The 13,948-nt window shown below is 38.0% G+C and overlaps 1 protein-coding gene across 2 annotated transcripts in view; it reads left to right on the forward strand.

The window, feature by feature from the left end:
- The first annotated feature begins 3,176 nt into the window (after nucleotides 1-3,176).
- Nucleotides 3,177-13,948, forward strand: part of AGPAT3 (1-acylglycerol-3-phosphate O-acyltransferase 3) — a 1,609,180-nt gene continuing 1,598,408 nt past the window's right edge. For both annotated transcript variants that reach the window (XM_044072498.1, XM_044072499.1), the window contains exon 1: nucleotides 3,177-3,331. The gene's annotated coding sequence lies outside the window, so the exon portion shown is untranslated. The remainder of the gene's footprint in view (nucleotides 3,332-13,948) is intronic.

Consider the following 13,948-nt stretch of genomic DNA (forward strand, 5'->3'; position numbering starts at 1 on the left):
TCTCCTTCACAATTCAAACATCTTTAGTTGTAGTAACAGTATTTTGTCAGGTAACAAGCTTTACAATTTCATTAAATATTTTACCAATGATATAATGATCCCAGTTGGTGGACATCCTCTTCACTAAAATTAACAACATAGCCAGTTTTAGGTACCTGCAATAACTGTGGCTGGATAATTATCAATGACAAATGAGGAGAAAAATGTATTAAGTTTCAATTATACTCTTTAACCTGAACAGGACTGTGATATGACCCTGTTAGGACAAAGCTGTAATGAACATAAGCAAAGTAAGCACTACAGAGATCAGCAGCCCAGGGTGACTGATCTCATTGCAAACTGTGGAGTTTAAGAAGAGCTGATGCTTCTAATCTTCAGAAATGGTTTCTCTTTCAAGGTTTTATACATACTGGCAGAACAACTGATACTATAACTTTCAACATCTTTGCTGAAGAATTCTGTTCAGTGATAAAAATAATAGCATAATGAATGTGTCTTTCAGCTTTTCCCAGTTAACAACCTTCAATGAAGGAACGCCGTTTCCACGCGTAAGCCACACAGAAGAATCAAATCAAATAATAGCATAATAAAGTCTCAAAATGAGGAACACATTTTATATATTACTCTAATTCATTTAAAAAGTTACTATAATAACACATTTTGCATCAACATGCATTTTTAGACAATAAGTATAAAACTCTGATGACTGGATTTATTGTGACAGAGCAAAATTATGACACAAAATCAGGAATATCTGTGAAATCAGGGATAGTGATAGGTATTAATTTACTCCTCATGAAATAAGTACAAAATTAGCATTGCTGTGTGTGTGTGTGTGTGTGTGTGTGTGTGTGTGTGTGTGTGTGTGTAAAATATCACAGATTTTTATCAATGCACATATACACACATTATTCTTCAGGGTATCAATAAAAATGTAGCTAACAAGTGATTATATTTCAAAAGTGAGGCATAAAATATATCACAGAGCATTCAGACACTTAGATCTTCTAAAACTGCATAAATGGATACAGGAGGCTCCTAAATCATCCTTGACTGTGGGGACCCCAAAAAGCTGTTTTGGTTGAGGAAAAATGGTTTCATTTTCTGATTGCACTGAATGGAGTTATTATATGACCCTGTTAGGATAAAACTGATAATATCCTTTGTCCTCAACCACAAACATTCTAAAACATCCTTGCTCAGATGTTTCGTAGGTTATGAGGGTGCTGGGGATTGTGTAGTTATCATTTTTTTTACTTTCTAACAGACCTCAGAGGTATACAAAGAAGGTTACTTTAGCTCCTGTAGGGGCAGTACTGCTGCCTAGCAGCAAAGTAGAATACATTATTGCAATCATTATTTATTTTCACTTTCCTCACAATCGAACATCAGTCACATATACAGCTGGTTGCCTTTGGGGGTTAGGATCGAGAGAGTAAGTGCATGCTATATATATGTATGTCAGTCAAGTCAATTGAAATATATATGACTGTTTGAATCTCTGCTTTCATCCCCAACAATTGACTTGTTAATTTATTTTGAGCTACTATTTTGTCAGCTTTAAAATAAGACTGAAATTCTTTTTCTTACTCACAATTTTTGTTTAGGCTTTTGGATTTAAAAAGGGAAATGCTCTAGCTTCTGGGGGGCACTGGCTTAACTGAGTTATTAAATGGTTAAATTATTACTGTGCTGTGTCTTCAAGAAAGTATATTGAAAGAAAAGGAAAAAAAAAAAAAGCTGAACAACAATATTGAATTTCTTTCCTTGATCATCATTTCAAAATAAATAAACTTAAAAAGCACTTTAGAGCATATATAAAGTTATGCCTTCATGAAAAAGCTGAAGAAAAAAGGTAAAATGAGAAATGGAAGGAGGGTGTGGTTTTTTTTTTTTTTTTTTTTTTTTTTTTTTGTAAGCAGTGCCTTAGGGTTTTATTTCAGGGTTCCATTGCCCTGTACATAGAGTTGTTGTAATGTATCATTGTTACACCTAAATGCCAGTAACTGTAAAATATCCCTTTGTGAGATGGGCCAACACAGTGTGGTATGTATGCCTGTTGTAATAAGATCATTGTAGCTAAAAGATGGATCTGGTTACAAATATATACAATTGGATTACTTATATGAGACTACACAATTAGAAATTTGTGAACAAGCACTTAGAGTTACTTATACAATACTAAAACATGCCATACTAAACATTTAGAGTTGACATACATTCACAATTAGAACACTGGCTTCATAGAGCTAAGAGTATTTGCTTAGGCTGTACTTTATTATGACACAGAGATGTGATCTTATCAAGTCAGTGTTACTAATCTGGCCGATTTTACCGACGACAACACGCAGCTCGTCAAATTTAACTTCTGGGTAATGTGAACTAAGCTGCCCCATCCAGTGACAACTGACCGTAGCTAGCTATTTAAAACATTAAGAAATTAAATTTACCTATGTATATCACCCTTCTTTCCGTATTACGACCATGACATCATTTACATTCTAAACCAAGGGTAGCGATGACAATGTGTTCAACCTGGTGTTTTCACTACTTTAACTGAAAAGCACAGAAGACAATACATGGAAACACTAGGTCACTACCCCACCCCACTATACACAACAAACAGTGAAGCCGGCCTTCATGACGGGAACCGCAGTCGTGTATTCGGACACAATCGTTTTCTTGTGCAGCATCTCACATCATCCATTCCTCTGTAAACATAATGTCACTTCATCACATGTGCGCATCTCAATATCTCGTCTCAAAGTGATCGGCGAAGAACATTAAACATACACGCATAGGCATTTTATAGGAGTATTATAAGCTAAAAAAATATAACAGGAAACCCGCGGTGGCTGTGTGAAAAAAGAACGCGGAGGGGGGAAAAATGCCACTTTGCAACACTGTCTTTATTTTATGCCCGCAAGCCAAACCATCTATCAGAAAACGTTAATAACATTTGCACATTATAGAAATGTACTTGTATGAATCTAAGGGGTAAGACAAACCACACGACGGAAAATGTTCACTGCCACAATCTAATACGACAAAAGACCGTAACCAATTTAATCGACAGACACAAACTATTATCAGGTCACTTTTCTCTATTATTAAAGACCGGAAGCGGGGGTCTCCCAGACAGGCCGATGGGAAAGCTGTGGATGTTGCACAGGAAATAACTGTTCAATGTTGGCACAAGAGCGTCGAGGATGCAGTAACTGAATAGTACAGATGTGCAGTCTGAAGCTTGTGTCAGTGCTGAATGACAAGGATGTCATCTAACAGTACATGTTAAGATTGTGTCTAAGTGCTATATTAGCGAAACGCACAGGTCAGTGCAGTGTCTGTCTTGAGTATATAGATGGAATTTTTATTAATGCAGCTGAATATTTAGGAGCCGTGCTGGTTTATGTGGGCTGTTTTGCCGCTTTTGCTGAGCTCAGCTCTTCCCAGCCGTTATGTTTAATAGTGTTTGTACTCAGAATTTGGGGAGTGGAATGATCAGCCGAGTGTCCTGTGGTTTAGGTTAATAACAGCTAACTTTATTATCAGGGCGAGTATTTTCTCTTCCAGACTTCAGATGCACTCCTTTAAAGCTTTCGCCAGCACAGTAAAACGCATGCCGTTATTCGCTAATACTGAAATGTGCAGAAAGATACGATGCCCGAATAGTATCCATTTGGACAGACTTAACTGCAGTATCATTGAATAGACTGTTGTGTCTTTTGTGGATCTTGCTTTTAGCATTGCATGCCACGACATTTTTATAAATGATATTTCATCATTTACACTTTGCGTTATTTTAAATAAATTATTTCTATAGGTTACTTTATTTTTTACTGCACATGAAAGTAAATGTCATATTAATAAGTGTATGTCTACCAGCCGCAGTCAGATGTTAGTAAGCTTCTTTAGTCCAGTAGGACCTTTCCTTCTCCATTTGTATGCAGCATGCATTTGAGCAAGTGATTTAACCAGATCACTATTCTCAGGTGAGCAAAGTAAATAAATAAAAATGTGCCTAGAGGCATGATATAATACCAAAGAAAAACAGTGGCACTCGGAATCTCTGACATGGAAAACAATAAAGTACGAACAAAACTTCTAAAATGTACAGTTTCACTATTTTGCCCAGAATTGACGCCTCCCGATAATGAGTTACATGTATCGATAGCGTATCTAATGTATGCTGTGTTTTATGGCATCTGTGAAGGTAATTTCAGATAGCCAGTTCAGGCTGCTGTGCATCAGTGTAAGTTAAGTTGCTTTGATTCACTGAGTTTTACACTTCATAGTTGCACTGATACAGGAGCTGTAAGCATAAAAACAGCCGTATTCTTTGCACGAGAAGGTAAGCTGTTCATTGCTAACATATTGTAACTTCAAAGTTGTGTAGTCTCAGAGTTGAAATATTAAAGGAGCAGCTGTGCTGTAGTGTGCCCCCATGCTTGCACGAGATTCAAATTACTTTGTAGACTTGCACAGAAAACAGTTAGTACGTTGCTGTTTATTAACTGTTAAGTCAAGTCATCCTGTTAACGTGCAGAGTAATTTTCATACACTCCAAATTTGCTAATTTTGATGGTTATATCTCAAAGAAGTAGCACCACAGATGCACAGTAGCAAAGTCCATCCCAGTCCCGCCTATCTCTTGCATAATAACTTTGATAAGATAATCATACATTCCCAATTCTGCTGTCCAGTCTAAATGTTTCTTTACACAGCAGTGATATTTTATTAACATTACATTTGTAATTGTATGCCATTTTAGAAATTTTAATTTATCAAATTCTTGCTGCATTAATTACATAATTTTTTATGCAACATATTGGACATGTTAAGATGCACTAATCCCATCATATTCATAAGGAGGTCTGCCACTCCCAGCTCCTCTGCTAATTTCTAATAAGATAGGTTGTTTTGTATCATTTACAGCTGTTGGAGCAGGAGATTAAAGCTTACATTTGAATGCAAAGCTTGAAATATCATTATTTCAATATATTTAAGTCGGATGTTATTTTCTGTGAAGGCCCTTCCTTAATACCACCCAGCAAATTTCTAATAAGGTAAACTGTACTGAATCCTTTGTTAAAAATAAACCAAATAACTGCGTGGAAGCCAGGGGTTAAAGGATCCGGCAGCAGTTTCTTTACATGCTGCATGGGTTCCTACTGTATTACCATGTAGTCACTTCCAGACCTTGCTGCATTATACTGTGCACTTATCTGTTAAATGGGTGCATTCCACATTTCATGATTTGCATGCATTATTTTATTTCATGAATTGTTTGTATCTTTAGGTTATTTAATTTGAAGTATTGCTTCCTTTTTTTGTTGGTGGTATACAGTATTGTTATTAGCATTCAATTTGGGAAGTAAAGTCTTTGATTACTTGCACGTGCCTGTGGTTCGGGACTGCAGTCAAGCCTCTCAGGTCAACTAAACCATGCTGAAACCTGCACAAAACTGAAATGTGGTCCTTGTTTGTGAGATAATTCTGAGTAAAATCTCAAAAAGAATTTGTCTGCCTAGTTTGGGCATACTTGCAAAGTGATTAAAGACTTGGGATTTTGCCAGAAATCCTGTGTGTTTGTGTGTGTGTGTGTGTGTGTGTGTGTGTGTGTGTGTGTGTGTGTGTGTGTGTGTGTGTGTGTGTGTGTGTGTGTGTGCAGGACTGCACATGCGAATGTGCTGGGGTCTCAGATATGTATAGGTTCATAGGTTAGTACTAGGCTAATTAACCTTTTTGGGCCATTTTAAGCCTAGCCAATGTACTAATTTTTTTAGAGATTTGTGTAGTGAACTACTACTCAATGCAATAGTAAGTAATCTGTTATCCTGTTTTGTTTTAGTTATTTAACTTTGTTAAATATGAAGACATCTCATTTCTTGTGTTTTCTTTGTGAAATTGCTTAAATATTAAAACACAGTGCATACAAAGTAGTCCCATTGTAGAGTTTTTTATGATAAATAACACTGCTGTATGGATTAGGTTGTTTTAGTTTTTTATGCTATTTTACTTTGAATGTAGTGATTACAGCTACAGATAAATAATAATAAATTATAATATATATATATATATATATATAATATGTATGGTAAAACAATCTTGTTTATGTTTGCAATGTTTAATGGCAACTGAACAACAAATATTTTGCAAAGGTAGGGGAATGTCGAATGACTGTAATGTCTGATTTATTTCGTTTAGTAAGTTTCTTTTTACTGTTTGGTATGTGTGAGTGTATTTGGCGTGTTTGGAGTGACTGTGTTGGTGATGATTTTATGCATTACATTGTTTGTGCTGTTGTATGATACGAGCATGCACTGTCAAGTGTGATGTTTCACTATGAACTGGTGGTGTTCTTTAACACCTGAAGTTGAGAATTAAGTTTGGAGGTGCAGTGGGGTGCTTGCCCATTGCAAAAACAAAACTTTTCTTGGTGTTATTTATATGTAGTTTTTGTACAGGTTAGTATTAAGTTTGCTGATAGTTTGTCAACTTGTTTGTGTGTTTGAGTTTTTTGAGTTTCAATTAGGTTGATCCTCCCCCAAAGATTTAACATATGGGGGGTCTAGTGTATAATGCAGCTTACACTGCAGGTTTGGAGGCCAACATGACTGGTGAGTTAACAAGTTCCGATATGTGTATTCTTGTGGCACAGGATATTTTGCTTTTATTACACAAACCACAGGCTCCCATGCATTCACTTTGTCATACTCCTGTGAGAACTGCCATCAAAAGACTACTTTTTTAAGTGTTTGTGAGTTTTACAGTTCATGAATTTGACAGTTCATGAATTTGAATGTCATCCTTGTGCATATGCTGTGCTAATCTTCTGCCAGCCATTCTACTTTTAGTATATGCACTGACGAAATATGTTTATATTTAGTTTGTATAAAATATCTTTTTTTTTTTTTTAAAGCTCTTGTTTTATTATAGCATATTCTTGGATTTTAAAGTTGTGGATTAGGGTCAGAAAATAAAGCTGTTTCTTTCTGTGGGGCCAAAGGGAGTAACTGTTTCTGAATTCTGGGAAGAGTTGAGCACTAGCATTTTTATTTAAGATATGAAAAGCCAGTTGTTTTCCTGTGAAAGCTGCCAAGAAAGATTGTACTGTATTTAATGTTTGTTTTGTGGTTCATATATTTTTTGTAGTGCTGTTGTTTTTTAAAAGCTTTTAGGTTAGAACCAGAATGTAAAGCAAAGATTGTGTGTGTGTTTTCTGTGAAGCAAAATAGATTAACTGCTCCTGAATTTTGGGAGGAGCTGACAAATACAGTTTTTAAGTAAGAAGAAACTAGGTCAAGATTTTATTTTGAAAGCTGCCAGAAAATGATTTTTCGTAAATATTTTGACTTTTTTGGTTTTTATGTTGTAAACATGCTATGTTTTTTTTGTTTTCATTTTCCCATTGTTTTATTATACTTTCTTAGTTTTGCTTATAAATAACCCAAAGATGGGCTAAACAAGGATATGCTGGGACATTTATGTGTTTCTCTTATCCATGAGGGACAGGGGTGCCAAATGTGGGGTGAATTTGCAGTTACCTATCCATTCATCCAAACTGTATTTTTGAATAGAGTAAGACAAGTCCTTTGCTTTATGTGGAGTAAAATACAGTTCTTTAGAAGCAGTATTCTCTGTGATGCAAACCAGTTCCTCCAGCATGTTCTATTTGTTTTGTAAAAGAGATTTAAGATCCATTGCGTGGATATGTATGATACTGCTGTTCAGAATAGGGTCAATACAGAAGGTTGAGGTTGCCTCTCAGTAGCCTGTGTGACATTAAGAAGAGGGTCAAAGTTTTGAGACTGTCTGCAGTTTTTTAGTGAGTTGTGGTCCTTCCACTTGTGGCAAGTGTTTGGACAGGTACATATTGAAAGGGGCATTATACTCTATGATCAGCCTAATGACTGTTGATTACAGTTGAACAAATGCATCACCGGATCTGGACATAATGCCGTTGTGTGTAAACTATGCGATGAAAAAGGACTTCCTTACAGTGGGTACTTGGTGATCAATGGGCAGTTCGTTGATGACATATGATCCCAGATCCCTAACTACAGGATCTGTTTTCAGAGATATATTGTCAATTTGGTAGGTACAAGGAGAGTCATGCTTGCAGAATGATACGACTATACACCTCTTGATATTTAGAGTTAATCCATGGTTTTGATACCAGCTATTTGTTTGGGACAGACTCTCTTGGATGATTTTGGTGCCCTCTGGTGAGTTTGTGATGGTAATTAACTCTGACCTGAGAAGTAAATGGCAAAGAGAAGTGGCCCAAGGTCTGAACCCTGGGATATACCACTAATGACAAGTCTTTTATATAGCTGCCCATCCTAACTCTCTGGGTTCTATTTGTGATTCAGTTTGCTATCCAGTGCATTATAAGGGGACTGATATTTAACTGGGAGAGTTTATCTACAATAAAGTGTGAAATAGTGCTGAATACCTTTGCAAGTTTGTTCTAAATATGCTCTATGTACTGTTTTGCCCTCTTCCATTGCTTCACTAACTTTTGAAGAAGTCAGCCAAGTTAAGTATGCAGGATCTACCCTTGACAAGTCTGAACTGTGCTGGGTCAAGAGTCTGTAGGTTATCTGTCTCCTTTATATAATAATAATTCCATAATGATCTTTTTCCTAGTCTTACAGATGAGAATGCTCAGGCTTATGGATCTATGGTTACCCAGGTTTGTTGAAGCCCCACCTTTGTGTAGGAGAATGAATGCAGCAGTCCCCCATTCATCTAGCACAAAGCATGTTTTGAGGCTGATCGTTTCTATAGGAGATCAGACACGTCCTGCTTCAGGCTGACTATGAGGCAGCCTGGTATGTTATCCAGCCCTGTAGATGTAGTATTGTTAGCCTTAGATAGCACCTTGCGATCTTGTTCTAGGGAGGTGCATGTATGAGTATGTGGTCTGAGAATATTGCAAGCAGAGTGAAGTTTGATCACTGTCTAGAGTTCCTTATTTAGTTCAGGAAGAGTTTTGACATCTCAAGGGTTTGATTTATTTTTGTGTGCAGTATTTTTTTAATATAGAGTTTGGTTATATTTGGGTTCTACTATGGGGATTATTTTTGAATTTGTAATTGTATTGCATTACTGCTGTGCTATTTAAATTTTTGTGAGGTTAGACTTTCTGTGGCAAAGTGGCTCTTGTGGTAGCATCCTGCCTACCTGGAGCAAAAATTTTAGCTGCTTTAAAAATTATTATTACAGCTAATTATGACATGGTCATTGTTCACATTGGAGTGAACAAACTAAGAAGGTTCTCCCTCCTCAATATACAGAAGAATATGGTGGGAGTATGTAATGTCCTGGCAAGCATGGGAAAAATGTATCTTCTTAGTAAAATCCTTCCACTGCCCTATGTGGTCCTTAAATGCCTTGCCAAAATGTTGGTATTCAGTGATTGGTTAAGGACATGTGTCACAGACTAAGTGCTTTTTTGTTTTAGACTGAGGTGAACAGCCAGTTTGCTTTGTACCCAGTGGGCTTCATGTTTTCCTCTAGGGACTACATGCGCTGAACAGGATTTTTTTATCCTAATAGCAAGATTATATCTAAAAAAATCAGAACTATAGGGCATTTACAGACATCTACTTCTTGAATGTTTGGTTATCACAAAGTAGTGGAGAATCCTCAGACAGCCTATGTAGAAGATTGTATAGGAGCGAGAGGTGTACTAATTGGCTGTCTGAGAGAGTAGCTGATGAATGGAATAGATTACCAAATTACATTAAAGCAAGCACTAGTTTAGATATTTTTAAGAACAACATTTGTTTTGGTGTATTGGCAGGTTAGAAGAACATTATTGTTTGTGCCTGAAAAGTTTTAGTGCTTGTGCCTAGCTTCTCAAGATTCTACACCTGATGCTAATATTTCTTTATTTGACTAGCTCATGTGCTCTGCTCTTAATTTTGCTAACTAACCTGCTTTCTTTTCTGTTAGATATCCAGTATTCAAAATAACTTTCTTCTCCCTTTATTTTTGTTTTTCTCCAGTTGTGCAAACTACTTCTACCTAATTTTCCTACTTCCTGTTGGGTCCTGCTGGACTTCAAAGACCAGCTATATTCTCCTATCACACCTTGCTTGTGTCTTTCCTTACCTGGGTATCCAAAGTATCCCCTGGACATAACCTCCAAGACAAACTAAGATTGTATGTTAATTAAGGTTGTATTATCTCTACTTGTATGGGTTAATGTTATGATACTTGCTAGGTGTCTAGTTTAAACTGCCAGAACTACCAGCAGCCATACCCCCTCCACTTGCTCTCTTGTACTCCGCATCCACCCTTACCAAAGTCACCCGAGCCTTTGTAGTATTTCCAACACCCTCCAGCCCTTCCCTTCTGAATTCTTTTCCACTTCCAGCCTTCTGCTGTGATCTCCAATCACTGTCACTACAGATTTTGATCACTAGAGGGCAGTCTTCACCCACCTTTGATTTACTTATTATTTCTTTCAACTTTCTATAGTTGACAAACCATAGTATTTTACCCCCTCTTCTTCACCTCTAGCCCTATACTAGACTTTTCTCCTTACAGCCTCTCATTCTTCCTATCCTTACACCCACAACCTCTGCCTTCCTTACTTACCTTCTCCTGTTCTTACCGTCCACTATACTGATTGTTTTTCTCGTCTTCCTGCTGCATCCTTTCCTTTGGGTCTGCCCCGCTCCGTTCGCCCTTCGGGCTCACTCTGCTACCCTACCCTACCCCAAATCTCACCCACCCCAACACTCCTACTTTTATACTTACATCTCTCCTCCCCCATACCTCCAACCAATCCCATCTCTACTCCACCCCTCAACTCCAACCAATCCATCCCTACTCCACCCCCCACCTCCAACCAATTCCATCTCTTCTCCTCCGCTAAACCCTTTCAATTGAATATTCACTCCCACTCTGTCCTGTATCTTCCTGTTCTCTCTATCACTCCTCCCTCTTACCCTAAAACACCCCTACAACATCCTCACACTTCCCTTTATACCTAAATCTAACAATGAAGATATCACCACTTCCACAAACTCTCTTCATCCACTCTATAACTACCCTTCTCCTACTAACTGCTTTCTCTGCCACTTCTTATTCCTCTTACAAGCTTCCCCCCCCTCTTATTCCCCCACCTCCAATATCCTCCACCCATTCTCATCCCCCTTTCACACTATATCCCCCTGCCTAATTCAACCAAACCCATTTCACTATTTCAAACTCAAACTGCTACCCTACTCTATTAAACTCCATACTTCCAAAGGAAAAATGTTATTTCCACAAACTACTATAAGTAATTCAAAGATCCTGTTCCCTTCTTCCTCTATCCTGCTTTTCCTAGCAGGAGACATACACCCCAGCCCGGGTCCTCAGACAACTACTAACCTTTCTTCCCCTACCTCACCCAATACCTCCAACCACAAATTCCTTAAGCTAGTTACAATCAATACCCAGAGTTTAAAAAATAAAATAGCTCTCTTCCATGCTTGGCTTAACCATACTCTTCCAGACATAGTATCACTCTCTGAGACATGGCTAAAGCCCCACATCACTGACTCTGAGATCCTTCCCCCTGGCTTTCAAGCACTCAGATGTGACCACCAAAACAAAAAAGGAGGAGGAGTAGCATTAATCTATAACAGCCTGCTTAACCTCAGTCCTTACCAAAACCCCATTCCTCAATTTAGCAATGCTGAAATAGTCATAGGGATACTCAGATTGAATAACCATAAAAGTATTTGTATTATGAGCATCTACATTCCCCCTGGAAATAATATCCCTACTCTTGAAAACATTCTACTATGGTCCTCAACTAATATTAAACTAGAGACATACATATTAGGAGATGTGAATATAGATTGGAACAAGATTAATAACAATAATCCCTCTTTATCTATTAATCTACTCAACTTCACTCAACTAATAGACGGCATTACCAGACCTAATAGAATCAACCCCCCAGGGTCTACTTTGGACTGGATCGTAGCCTCCCACCCAAATAAGATATCTCACTCTGCTATCCTACCATACACCATGAGTGACCATCTCTTAGCTTTCATTCTCCGAGCTACCCACTCCTCCCCTCATCAACACCAATTTACCTATACTCGTAATCTCAAAAACTTCAACCCTTCTATATTCTCAGAAACACTTAAACCAACTGGGACAATCTAAAATCTCTTCCCCTAGATGAAGCCATACATTTCTTTAATACAACCTTCCTAGACATTCTAAATGCCCAAGCACCTCCTAGAACTAAGCGAATAAAACCTTACTCTGCCCCATGGCTAACTAAAGATACTAAATCACTTTAGCAACAAAGAGACAAGACTTGGAAACTTTACAATCAGAAAAAAACTCCCTGACACCCTCCTCAAATACAAGCAACTCTGTAACCTAACAAAAAAGCTTATTACAAAAGACAAAAAATTCTACTACATTAAACTACAGTCTACCCATTCAAAAAACCCAAAACAATTCTGGAACTCCATAAACTCTCTTCTGCACCCTGGTACAAAAAACAATCCCTGTCCTGATAATAATTTAACAGACATAGAAATTGCCACCCTATTCAACTCCTTCTTTACCAACTCCATAGCTGAACTCACTAAGACCTTCCCCAATAATATCTCCTCCCCTCCACTAAACCCTATATTCCCTTCCCCCCACTCAATCTCCCTCTCCCACCCCTCCCCCTATTTTACATCTAAAACCCATCTCTATCTCTTACATCAAAATGCTTCTCACCAAACTCAAGTCTTGCTCCAATGCCCCTGACAATATCCCCTCACACTTTCTAAAGCTTGCTGCAGATGCCATTGCCATCCCCATTAGCATTCTCATTAACCGATCCATTCATGAATCTTACGTCCCCAAATTGTGGCGTGCTGCCTATATCCTACCTCTTCACAAAGGAGGCAAAAACAATAACATCTCTAATTTCTGTCCAATAGCCGTTCTCTCCCCAATATCAAACATTCTAGAAAAATGCATCCACCACCAACTTATGCCCTTCCTTATCAGTAACCACCTCCTTACCCCTACTCAACATGGCTTCCGCCCCAGCCATAGTACAATAACCGCTCTCCTTTCATTTTTAGACATAGTAAACCATGCTCGGGGCTTGCTCGAGGCTCTGGAGAAATTGTATCCACTGTCCTTCTAGATCTTTCCAATTCTTTCAACACTGTCTCTCACTCCCACCTTCTAACTCACCTGTCTAACCTCAATCAGCATTCACTTACCTGGTTTAAGAGTTATCTTTCTGACAGATCCCAGGCTGTGAAATGGAAAACTAGTACCTCAATCTTTCTTCCTACCCCAACCGGAGTTCCTCAGGGTTCAATACTCGGTCCAATGCTCTTCAATATATTCATTAATGATTTCCATGCAGCCATTCCTGACACTAAAATAGTGCAGTATGCAGATGACTTTACTTTAATCTGCTCTGTTCCTAATCTTCCTGCTCTCCAAGCAATTACCCAATCTGTCTTTACAGCCACTGAGAACTGGATGTTTCAAAGCCACCTCTCCCTTAATGCTAATAAATCCAAAATCCTACTTTTCTCTCCCTCTAAAAACCTGCACCTTAACAATCTTTCAATATTACCAGTAATGCCAACTCCCTAATAGAAGTTGTCCCCTTTGCTAAACTTCTCGGTGTTACTATCGACGAGCACCAAAAATTCGATACTCATGTCCAATTAAATATAAAAGAACCCATCAAAAACTTGGGGTTACTTCCTCTCTCCCTCTAACAGGCAAATTCTTACCACTACCAACTTACTACCATCACTGTTATACGGTGCCCTCTTCTAACCAACCTTGCTTCCTCCATCTCCTCAAAACTAGAAATCTGCTACAACAAAATTTCCAAATTCGCTACTAAATCTAAACACTCCTCCCACCATTGCTCTTTCCTACACATGCTAAAATGGCTAGA

This window comes from Protopterus annectens, chromosome 5.part0, assembly GCF_019279795.1.
Source record: "Protopterus annectens isolate FY-2018-M chromosome 5.part0, PAN1.0, whole genome shotgun sequence".
Taxonomy (NCBI): Eukaryota; Metazoa; Chordata; order Ceratodontiformes; family Protopteridae; genus Protopterus; species Protopterus annectens.